The sequence below is a fragment of the Salvelinus sp. IW2-2015 genome, unplaced genomic scaffold (assembly GCF_002910315.2).
Source record: "Salvelinus sp. IW2-2015 unplaced genomic scaffold, ASM291031v2 Un_scaffold4026, whole genome shotgun sequence".
NCBI lineage: Eukaryota > Metazoa > Chordata > Actinopteri > Salmoniformes > Salmonidae > Salvelinus > Salvelinus sp. IW2-2015.
This window is the reverse complement of record NW_019945298.1, coordinates 49255-60643: the sequence shown is the minus strand read 5'-3', so window position 1 is coordinate 60643 and position 11389 is coordinate 49255. Positions and strand designations below refer to the sequence as shown.

The 11389-nt window shown below is 39.4% G+C and overlaps 1 long non-coding RNA gene across 2 annotated transcripts in view; it reads right to left on the bottom strand.

Annotated features, from left to right (window-relative positions):
* The window catches only part of LOC139026156 (uncharacterized), a 7609-nt gene extending 3260 nt beyond the window's left edge, over positions 1–4349 (bottom strand). Inside the window, exons 1-2 of one of the 2 annotated variants that reach the window (XR_011477870.1) lie at positions 3821–4349; positions 258–527 (exon numbers count right to left, since the gene is read on the bottom strand). This is a non-coding gene — a long non-coding RNA (uncharacterized lncRNA). Of the gene's footprint in view, positions 1–257; positions 528–1225; positions 1552–3820 lie in introns of those variants that run through there. The other variant, XR_011477869.1, reaches the window with a different exon arrangement.
* Between the last annotated feature and the right edge of the window lie 7040 nt (positions 4350–11389).

Genomic DNA, 11389 nt, shown 5'->3' with positions numbered 1-11389 from the left:
AACAAGCAGAGGCAGATCAACTCCTTGACATAATGACTCACAGGAATTGGAAGCAAGCAGTAATTCAAATATTATGAAAAACGTTTAATGATTTCAGCACCAAACTGCATGATGAGATCTGTGGAATTAACCATCATATATTTCTCATCATTGAAGATACTGTACCATAACATCCCATGCTGATACATCCATTATGATTAGTTAAATTACATAAGTATATTTTCTTTTTATTAAAATGATTAAAGCAGGGTACTTACTTGTGGTGAGGGTTGTTGACACCAGTTGACTTTGCTTTCCATTTTCCAGCACAGTGCAGACAGTGACGGAGTACTGAGTACTACATTGCAGGTCAGAGAGAGTGATGCTGGGTGAAGATGTGGTAGTGATGTGTGGTTCTGTCCCTGGCCACTGGTAGGAGATCTGGTAATGATGTTGGGTTTGGTTCAATCCTGGTGGCTGGTTCCAGCTAACAGCAGCTGATGTGGATTCCACTGAATCAACAGTCAGCTGGTCTGGAGCAGGAGGTACTAAGGGAAAATACATTATTGTTAGTGCAGCTTCAGTTTAACTCCAGAAATATATCACAGGAGGAATAGTAGTCAAAGTAGGACAATCCTTTTGATGTGGGAAGAAATAAACTAAAAACAGAAGTCACATTCATTACAAAACAGCTTCTGTTGTAACAAAAATTAAGTTTGTTATATTCATTAATTAATATAAATGAAAAGAATGTTGTAATTCTAAATCCMCTCCACAATAAATAGTGTTTTACACTGTACTACTGATGAAGTTAAAGCAATCAGAGGCAGATCAACTCCTTGARATAATGACTCACAGGAAGGGAAGAAAGCCTGAATTCAGACACTGTATTATAAACAACTGTAACCCTCTCACCACAGGCTCAGATAAATCAATCCAGTAAGTATGGTGAAACGGACGCTTAGTATATAATAAACCTGGCATGACTTGCTAGGGAAAAACCAGAGACCAGGGTTCTTACCTACAGATAGAATGGTTATATAGAAAATAATGAATGATACACTTCCATTCAATCTGCAATACACATGACACCATACAATTTTAAAACAYGACTAAACCTAAACCTYGGTGCTAAACTGAAAATGTTAGTTGGCGCCGTWGGAGCTCAAAAAAACACTAGGCTAACCCCACAGTTACTCATGGTTTCGCAGAAACCCGTTGAAACCAACAGTTCCAAGGCTGTTACCTATTTATAATCCAATTCAACGAAGCCCTCAAATTCCCTCAGACCAAACCGTCCTCTCCAGCTCCCGATCCGACAAACCCAAGCTAGCTGCCGAAGCGTCTGGAACCTTTGTTAATCCAGCCAAGCAGCAAGCGAATTGAGATGACTCTCTCGCTAAAATATTAAACTATAAATCTTATTTTGTTAAGGTGAGGAAAGTAGAGTTCAGTTAAACGCAATTCGAGGAAAAAACTAAGTACACAAAAACGTCTTCCCGCTTCACATGAGCAGCATCTTCTTCTTCTATGGTATAATGGCGTTTGCAACAATTTGATATGTCCATTCTGCCACCTACTGTGCGGGTGAACAACAATCCCCAAAAAAGGAAATCATGTGGGTAAAAATAAATCGAATATCATGCAAACTATCAAAAAATATAAATAAATAATAATTAACTAAACAAATCAACCTGCTTTTCTGTGAAAACAAAATTCTTATCATGTTCCTACACAGGCTCAAAAGTAAGGTGACCAGATTTCTGAAATGAAAATCGGGGACATTTCCATTTTGCGGTCAATATATCATTAAATATCAAATGTTATTATCTATGAAATAAAAAAGGGGGACATTCCAGTTTCATGTATTAGTCTAACAGGCACACTGTGATAGGGAAAACAACTATATTACAGAAACACTACAGACAAGACAGAACTGTCCGATCTGAACAACCATTCAGTGGTCCTGGTGAATAAGAGCATAAAGAGAACATGAGCAAAATTGAAAAAACAGGCAATAGTATATTGTGAAAAACTTACTTAACATAATAAAGAAATAAGACGATGATGTGATTAGTAACTACATATATACTCATACCAACCTAATCTGTAATTATAATGATCTTCTTCAGGATTGCTCTGTCTTTGGCCAGCTTCTCCATGAACTCCTGGCAGGGGAGGTTGAAGTTTGTCTTCACAATAAGCATGGCTTGATGGTAGGAACATGAACATATTTCTTGCTCCTGTCCAAAAATCATTCATTTGGGAGAACACTCTCTCGACTGGTGCATTACTTCCGGTAAGCACATGACAACAGATGCTAATCTAGCCAGGTTAGTGTGTGGGATGTCATCCCTTTTGAAGTGGGTAACCACCGTGCTCCATCTCTGACTAAGCGGTGTCTCAGATGTTTTCCATTCTTCAAAAGATTCCCTCCTTTAGGAACTCTTGCAGGCCAGTAACCTCATCAAACAATGCATCCTCACAGATGTGCTGCCATCATATATCTTACAATATCTGACTACTATTGGCAGCAGCTTTACATGTCCATGATTGGACACATCAATGGCCAGGGACACAAATTCAACTTGGTCTAGGTCCTGTGGTTGCCCATGGTGCTAACATGTTACAAACTATAGTGTCACATTTTGTCCTAGCACATGTAAACTTTGGCTCATAAAGCTCCCGTGTCAGTTGTGCTGTGCAGTCCATAGATCTGTAACTATGATTGTGTCGCATAGTGTGGTATGCAAAGACACCCTGCTGCACAGCTAAATCATATTCTTCTTGGGAAGGCACTACCTTCTTGAAGATTGTGGTGACAGAGGGCATTCAACACAGGCAATCAGAGAGGCTTTATGCTTTTTCGTCTGTTGACTGTCGTTCTTTTGACTGTCGTTGACTTGTCGTTCTTGACTGTCGTTCGTACCACTGTCGTTCTTGACTTCTTCACACTGTCGTTCTTCCCCCGCTGCCAATTGAAAAAGAGGAAATACAAAGGGTGCAGCGAACCATTCTATCGTCTTGACCTGAGCGTATAAATGGAAATTCTCTCATGTCATTAAAATGGCATTTCCACTTCTTGGAAAGAGCCATTGTACCTCCTCTGTCTGCTCTTCTTACTCTCTTAACTTTTTCTTCTGCTCCAATCTTTCTCCTCCTCTTTTCTTCACTCGTCTCCTTCTTTTTCTTCCTTTCCTTCTCTTCTCCTTTCCACCTCACTCTTCTACACTCTCCTCGCTTCACTCTTTTTTACTCCCTTCATTTTTCCTTCCTCTCCAATCTTTAATAATAAATAGTAACACTATTAGATAAAATATTTGGTTAACTGATTCCCATTGCTTGCCTCATTTTTGTATTTTATCTCAAAAACATTGTTTGGAAAATAAATTGGCAGGCTCTGTAATCATATCTTTACCTTTCCTCCTCTCTCTTCACTCTTCCTATCCAGTCTTCCTCCTCTCCTTCTCTCCACTCTCTAACAGAAAACATTATGCTAATGTTATCCATGAAAATTTCAAAATATATTTTTCACACTACTTATTATAATGCCAAACCATTAAAATTGTCATCTACAAATAAATATTCATAATTAATTGTGCATTCATTTAATATAATCATATTTTCAAAATAGCCGTCCACTGCATGTTTACATGTGAACGTTTTTAAACCTAGCTAACGTTCCATGACAGTAACGTTAGCAAGCCAACCTGCTAGATTAATTTAGTCACATTGCTAATTTAGCTAGCATAACCTATTTAAAACCTTATAGATCAGATCATCTATCTATTATATATCATTATAACATCACTAGCTAGTATCTCAAACGATTGTAACTTACCTGGCTTGAAAAGACGTTTGTGGTGATGTTGTGGATTCACTTGACACTTGCTAACTTCTGGCCGAGTTTTCCACAAAAGTTTTCTCTAAAACTAGCGCGAGCAAGTAGTTAGTAGAAGAAGAAGAAGAGGTGAATGAAGCTGCTATAGCGAGCAGCCCCCTCTGCTGGACAAAACAAGCACAACGCGATTGAGACGTCAACCGGTAGGCTCTGCTGCCCGGTCTTTCTTGCCACGTGAAATATTATTTCACTTTGCAGTCTGTTTTTAATGCACTGTTAAAAACGGGGAACATTTCCCGGAAAACGGGGACGTCTGGTCACCCTACTCAAAAGACTCCTGTGAAGGCGGGACATTTCCTATCGGCAACAGTCCTTGCAGTGCTTCTGCCCTGAAGTCTTTGAGCCCCAAAAACTTATTGGCTGCAGATATAATGATGTCCAGCTTCTTGGACTTCTTAGACACTTGTGCTGTACAATCAATCACTGTGGCTACAAATGCCACAAAATTCACTTTCTTCACAATGAGTGTATCCAGATAACTTCGCTCTTAAAACACGAACTGGTTGCACTGCATCCATCGGCTTATTGCAACATGGTTGCCTCTTGCCCCTTTGATTTTCTTCACCGCCTCCACAGCACAATCTGGCACTCTCCACATCGATCTTTGACACCTCAACCTCCTTCACCCGAACAGGTCACTCAAGGAAGCCCGGAGTATGATCCCCACCACAGTTTAAACTTTTCCATTGACAGATTCTTCAATACCATACTTCTCCTATCTGCAAACATTTGACACATGACCGTTTTCCCACACTGTAATGGTTTGAAACAAAATGCTCTCGCCGTACACCTCACATTCAAGCTTCACATGTTCAGGTAGTCTCTTCAAACAACAATAATATCTATAGGCTTGTCTCCTTCCTTCCATTTACCATACGGATCAGGCGACATGCACTGTCCACTCCTGTGATTTTCTGACTAAGGTACTCGTCATCTATATCCAACGAGACCAGCTACACTCCTTTGGCAGGCGCCCTGCTCCGAAGATCAATACACATTTCTTCTGATGTGGACAATTGTCCCAGAACCAGTGCACGCTTCTTCATCCACACATGAACCAAAACAAGGGCACTTCTAGTCACCTTGATTGAATCCACCTTTCCCACTGCTTTCTTCACAGTCCTCGATATGACAAATGGATTTCCTAATGAATCTCTATGTTTAAAAAACGCAGTCCAAAAATAATGCATTATTGGACCAGACCTTGTCTTCACAAAACACCTCTTCCCTTCTTCTTCTCTTTCTCAGCACAACAGAAAAACCAGTGAAACCCTCTGCACACCACCCATAGTCCATCTTGATTGGCCCTAACGATCAGACACCCTTGACATAACAGAAACTGTCCCAACATATTTCAAGTAACATACATAGTAATTTAACCAACTTAGCCCAACAGTGAAGGCTGTAGTAAAACGTAGAGTTTATGTAAATTAAACAAATCTGATTAAATGTTTATAATGTGTACAAAATATACATCCACATTATTACGTAAATCATATTTCTCAATACATGTTTTAACAGGGTATTACACAACCTTTATAGATTTCAACACCACTGCATTATGAGTCTGGGATTCACCATCATATAGTTTTGTACCTTTATATCCCATGCTGACACACATCCATAGGATTAGTTCATTTACATTAGTCATTCTGATAAACATTCACACCAGAAATAATACTTAAGTAGGGTACTTACTTGTTGTGAGGGTTGTTACACCAGTTTACTTTGCTTTTCATTTTCCAGCACAGTGCAGACAGTGACAGAGTATTCAGTGCCAGGTTTCAGGCCACAGAGAGTGATGCTGTGTGAAGATGTGGTAGTGATGTGTGGTTCTGTCCCTGAACAGCGGTAGGAGATCTGGTAATGATGTTGGTTTGGTCCAATCCTGGTGGCTGGTTCAGCTAACAGCAGCTGATGTGGTGTCCACTGAGTAACAGTCAGCTGGTCTGGAGCAGGAAGTACTGGGGAAAATACATTATTGTCAGGGCTACAGTTTAACTCTAGAAATATATTACAGGAGGAAAGTAGAAAAGCCAGCTTGCAATTACTTTTGATATGGAAAGACATAAAAAAATAATTTGAAGTCACCACAACAACAACAACAAAAATCCTGCAGTGTTTAAATCCAATAACAAGGTGTGGATACCAAAAGTTGTTTTCAATTTAAACTATTTTAGAAGAATATGTAATTATTTAAGAAAGTGCAAGGTGCTATTATATTTGGCAGCACCTTTATATCAATTTAAAGAATGCTGTGATAATCCTCTGCACAATAACAATAATATTTATTTTAAACTATTTTATGGAATTGTAAGGTATTTCAAGGCACATTATCTTTATACTGTAGATGCCTTCGTCTAATAAGGAGAGGGCTGCACGGCACAGACAAAAGATTAACGCAGATCCAGTTGCTAGGAGGAAGACAAGCCAGAAGAAAAGCAAGGTATTGTTTTCATGGTTTTCATGCTACTGTCAGCAACGAATAGGATATAAGGATATAAAGCTGGTGGATAACACTTAACATTAAGCTGCACTATTCACTGAGTTCATGTTTTATTGCCCTGCAGTTAAGGTATAACTGATGGACTATATTAGTTAACATAATATTACACACACACACAATTATGGATTAAAAATTGATCATTAATTATATTAGTTAATCCCTGCTTCACATTTGGGGCACTTTATGAAAAATCGAGACTGTACAAGTTTGAATTGAGTAGTTTGATGGGCATTTTATGTAGCTATTTTGTGTAGGTATCTTGAAATTGCATTTGTGTACCTGCACTGAATAGAAATGTACCAGTTACAGTGTAACAATGCAAACTACAACATGAACTATCATGTAATACGTGTAATAATGCAACTTAATGCAACGTAAAGTGTTGCCACAGAGCTCAAATTTATAGTAAGTGATTATTATTAACATTAGCAATGAAATGTAACAAAACATGTTGATAGAGAAAGGGAGAGGGAGTTGATTTAACTTTTAAACTTTGATTAAGTGTTATCATTGTATACCCTACTATTAATAGACTACTAATAACATAACTAGTACTGCTATATAAATAATTGTTCCTACTATAGGCTATATTAGATAGACATGTAGGCTACACTTACATGTACAACGTTTTATATGCATATCCACTTCATCACATGCATTTATTGAAAATTATTTGATTTGAGCATTGAGGACCAGCATTGAATACTGTTTTACTTAACAAGTCAACCACTTTAACAGTGTTTGCCACCAGAAAGCAATGATGATGGTACATGCTACTTGATTCGAATATCTTATACTGAATATTTAGGCATTATAAATGCACTTACATGGCATTATATGTGTATGCATCATAGAAAGTGTTACTGGATATTTCCTTTGTGTTGCAGAAGATCTCTCCAAATTGAACCAAACATAAATTACCATATATCTGATCTCATAAATGACCATATCGGATCTCAAATTACCATCTATGATCTGATCTCGTAAATGACCTGATCTGATCTGATCTCATAATAGCTCCCTTTGGATGATGTCATTGAGCAGCTATTTAACCATAGTGGTTTTGATACCATTATTCTGTCCTTTGTTCTGTTTCCTTCCTGTGTACACAGTTAGTATTATTTATTATTTCCTCTTAAATTATTTCCACCTTCTTTTTAGTTACAGATTGTAGAAATTACGTTTTCACATATATAGACACTGGAATAGTGCTGGAGATAATGAATATGAGGATGAAAAGTGGTGGAATTTCCCTTTAAATGTCTCAATGGTTTTGCAGCTCATATCTGAATTCACCTTTAAATGCATGCTCCTGTGATTAATTGGGCATACTTTTCCTCATCTTAACACTGTTGTCTAAACACACAGATGAACGCAACATTTAAGATTCAATCTTTGAAGTTCAGTGTTCTCCTCTAGCACTTTATCAGGAGGTGTCTATCACAGAAAATGGGCAGAATATTTGAACTTTATTTAACTAGGCAAGTCAGTTAAGAACAAATTCTTAATTTCAATGACAGCCTAGGAACAGTTAGCTTGTTCAGGGGCAGAACAACAGATTTTTACCTTGTCAGCTCGGGGATTTGATCTTGCAACCTTTCGGTTACTAGTCCAACGCTCTAACCACTAGGCTACGCTGCCGCCCCAATAACTAATCTCAATGTAATTAAGGTGCAGTGAATCAGTATTATTACCATTCATGTTTGAATGGAGAGGCAATGGGAAAAGCAAGCAACAAAGACAWCGCTTCACACAGGTGAATTCTTGCYTGTAAAATATTCTCGCTCATTGAATTCTTAAAATACAGTCTAGTGATAAAATGAGCAAAATACACTAGATATACAAAAGTATGTGGACACCCCTTCAAATTAGTGGATTTGGCTATTTCAGCCACACCCATTGCTGACAGGTGTATAAAATCAAGCACATAGRCATGCAATCTCCATAMACATACATTGGCAGTAGAATGACCTTACCGAAGAGCTCAGTGACTTTCAATGTGGCATCGTCATAGGATGCCACCTTTCCAACAAGTRAGTTCGTAAAATTTCTGCCCTGCTAGWGCTGCCTCGGTCAACTGTAAGTGCTGCTATTGTGAAGTGGAAAYGTCTAGGAGCAACAATGGCTCAGCCGCGAAGTGGTAGGACACTRACTACCGAGTTCCAAACTGCCTCTGTACGCACAATAGCTGTTCGTTGGGAGRTTCATGAAATGGGTTTCCATAGCTGAKCAGTCGCACACAAGCCTAAGATCACCATGTGAAATGTCAAGCGTCGGCTGGAGTGGTGTAAAGCCCGCCGCCAATGGACTCTGGAACAGTGGAAACACGTTCTCTGGAGTGATGAATCACGCTTCACCATCTGGCAGTAAAACGGACGAATCTGGTTTTGCAGATGCCAGGAGAACGCTACCTGCCCCAATGCATCGTGCCACTGTAAGTTTGGTGGAGGAGGAAAATGGTCTGGGGCTGTTTTCATGGTTCAGGCCCCTTAGTTCCAGTAGTGGGAATCTTAAAGCTAGAGCTTACAATGACGTTCTAGACGATTCTGTGCTTCCAACTTGTTGGCAACAGTTTTGGGAAGGCCCTTTCCTGCTTCAGGATGACAATGGCCCCTTTCCATAGTGAGGTCCATAAAGAAATGGTTGTCGAGATCTTGTGGAAGAACTTGACTGGCCTGAACTTGACTGGCCTGCACAGAGCCTTGACCTCAACCCCATCGAACACCTTTGGGATGAATTGGAAAGCGAACGCGAGCCAGGCCTAATCGCCCAACATCAGGACACGACCTCACGAGTTCTCTTGTGTCTGAATGGAAGCAGGTCCCCGCAGCAATGTTCCAACATCTAGTGGAAAGCCTCCCTAGAAGAGTGGAGGCTTTATAGCAGCAAAACAGGGACCAACTCCATATAATGCCAATGATTTTGGAATGAATGTTCGATAAGCAGGTGTCCATATACATTTGGTCATGTAGTGTATATAATAAATACATTTGTTTAAGTTAATGTGAATGCAAAAGGAACCTGATCATTCGGAACTCATTGAACTCATGTTCAAAGGGAAGTTTACTGATGTATGTAACGCTGCATTTAAATTCCTAGTCTACTTGCGAAAACTAAAAAGTTATTTTAGCCAAATATAAAAAGTAGGCAACAACACCAGCCTTGTTTAAGGCACAGGCCTATGATATGATGGAAAACATTTTTTATCCCAGACCATTATTGTCCTTGTTTTATTCTCCTTATATCCGCTTTGATACATTTCATCAATTATATTTTATGTGTAAAGGCTAATAAGCATACTGTCCTCCTTCACGTTACACACAGGTGAGGCGACGGGCATTTTCCTTGTCACGAAGACATAACAAATGTTAGACTTTGACCCTGTTGCAACGTCTGTTGTCATGGTTACCCAACTGCTACAGCAAATAGACAGTGCAAAATACATTTCTCCTGTGGAATGCCCTGCTTTTATTTCGTCACACACAACCCAAACCTAAGCTATTTTCTGTKATTAGCTCACCATTACCTTGTAAATAATGACATTGTTATGAGTTTCTTTTCCAGTAATAATGAATACAAACATTTTAAAGTTATTAATGAACTTAACATTGTTTAGAAAGTTGCTTTTAGTTGCCTGGCTTGCTAGYTTGACATATATATTATACTGAACAAACATAAATGCAGCATGCAAAAATMTCAAAGATTTTGCTGAGATAGCTTTAAAAATMTAGGGGTGTGAATCAGAAATCCAGCCCGTAACTGGTCTGACAACCATTTGCCTCATGCAGCCAACACATCTCCTTCACATAGAGTTGATCAGGCTGTTGATTGTGGCCTGTGCAATGTTGTCCCACTCCTCTTCAATGGCTGTGCGAAGTTACTGGATATTGGTGGGAACTGGAACACGCTGTCGTACATGTCGACCCAGAGCATCCCAAACATGCTCACTGGGTGACATGTCTGGTGAGTATGCAGGCCATGGAAGAACTGGGACATTTTCAGCTTCCAGGAATTGTGTTCAGATCCTTGTGACATGGGGACGTGCGTTATCATGATGAAACATGAGGTGATGGTGGTGGATGAATGGCACGACAATGGGCATCAGAATCTCAGTGTATCTCTGTGCATTCAAAATGGCATTGATAAAATGCAATGGTGTTCGTTGTCCATAGCTTATGCCTGCCCATACCATAACTCCACCGCCACCATGCATATTTTGTTCACAACGTTGACATCAGCAAGCCGTTCTCCCACACAAAACCTACACTCTGTCTGCCATCTGCCCGGCACAGTTGAAACCGGGATTCATCCGTGAAGAGCACACTTCTCCAGTGTGCCTGTGGCCATCGAAGGTGAGCATTTGCCCACTGAAGTCAATTACGACGGCGAACTGCACTTAGGTCAAGACCCTGGTGAGGACGATGTGCACGAGGATGAGCTTCCCTGAGATGGTTTATGAAAGAAATTGATTTGGTTGTGCAAACCCACACGTGGTCTGTGGTTGTGAGGCGGGTTCGACGGACTGCCAAATTCTCTAAAACAACGTTGTAGGCGTCTTGTAGTAAAGAAATGAACATTCAATTATCCGGCAACAGCTCTGGTGGACATTGCTGCAGTCAATGTGCCAATTGCACACTCCCTCAAAACTTGAGACGTCTGTGGGATTATGTGTTTGACACAACTGTACATTTTCGAGTGTCCTTTTATTGTCCACAGCACACTATACATGTTGCAATTATATTTTTGTTCAGTGTAAATTCATTTTTAAAATACAGCAGTTTTTTGTGTTTTATACTTTTTCATAACGGCAAGGACAAGTTTAATGTCATATGACAATATAATGTTCATTATGTCACTGCAAAATTGGCTACAGACATGTAAATAGACCAACTGTAAACCAGCCTATACTTATAACCTTTAAATAGTTAGAAATGCTTATTATAAAAACATTTATGCAGTGTTACCAAATCATATGTTATTGAAAGTGGAGTATGTCGTGGTTA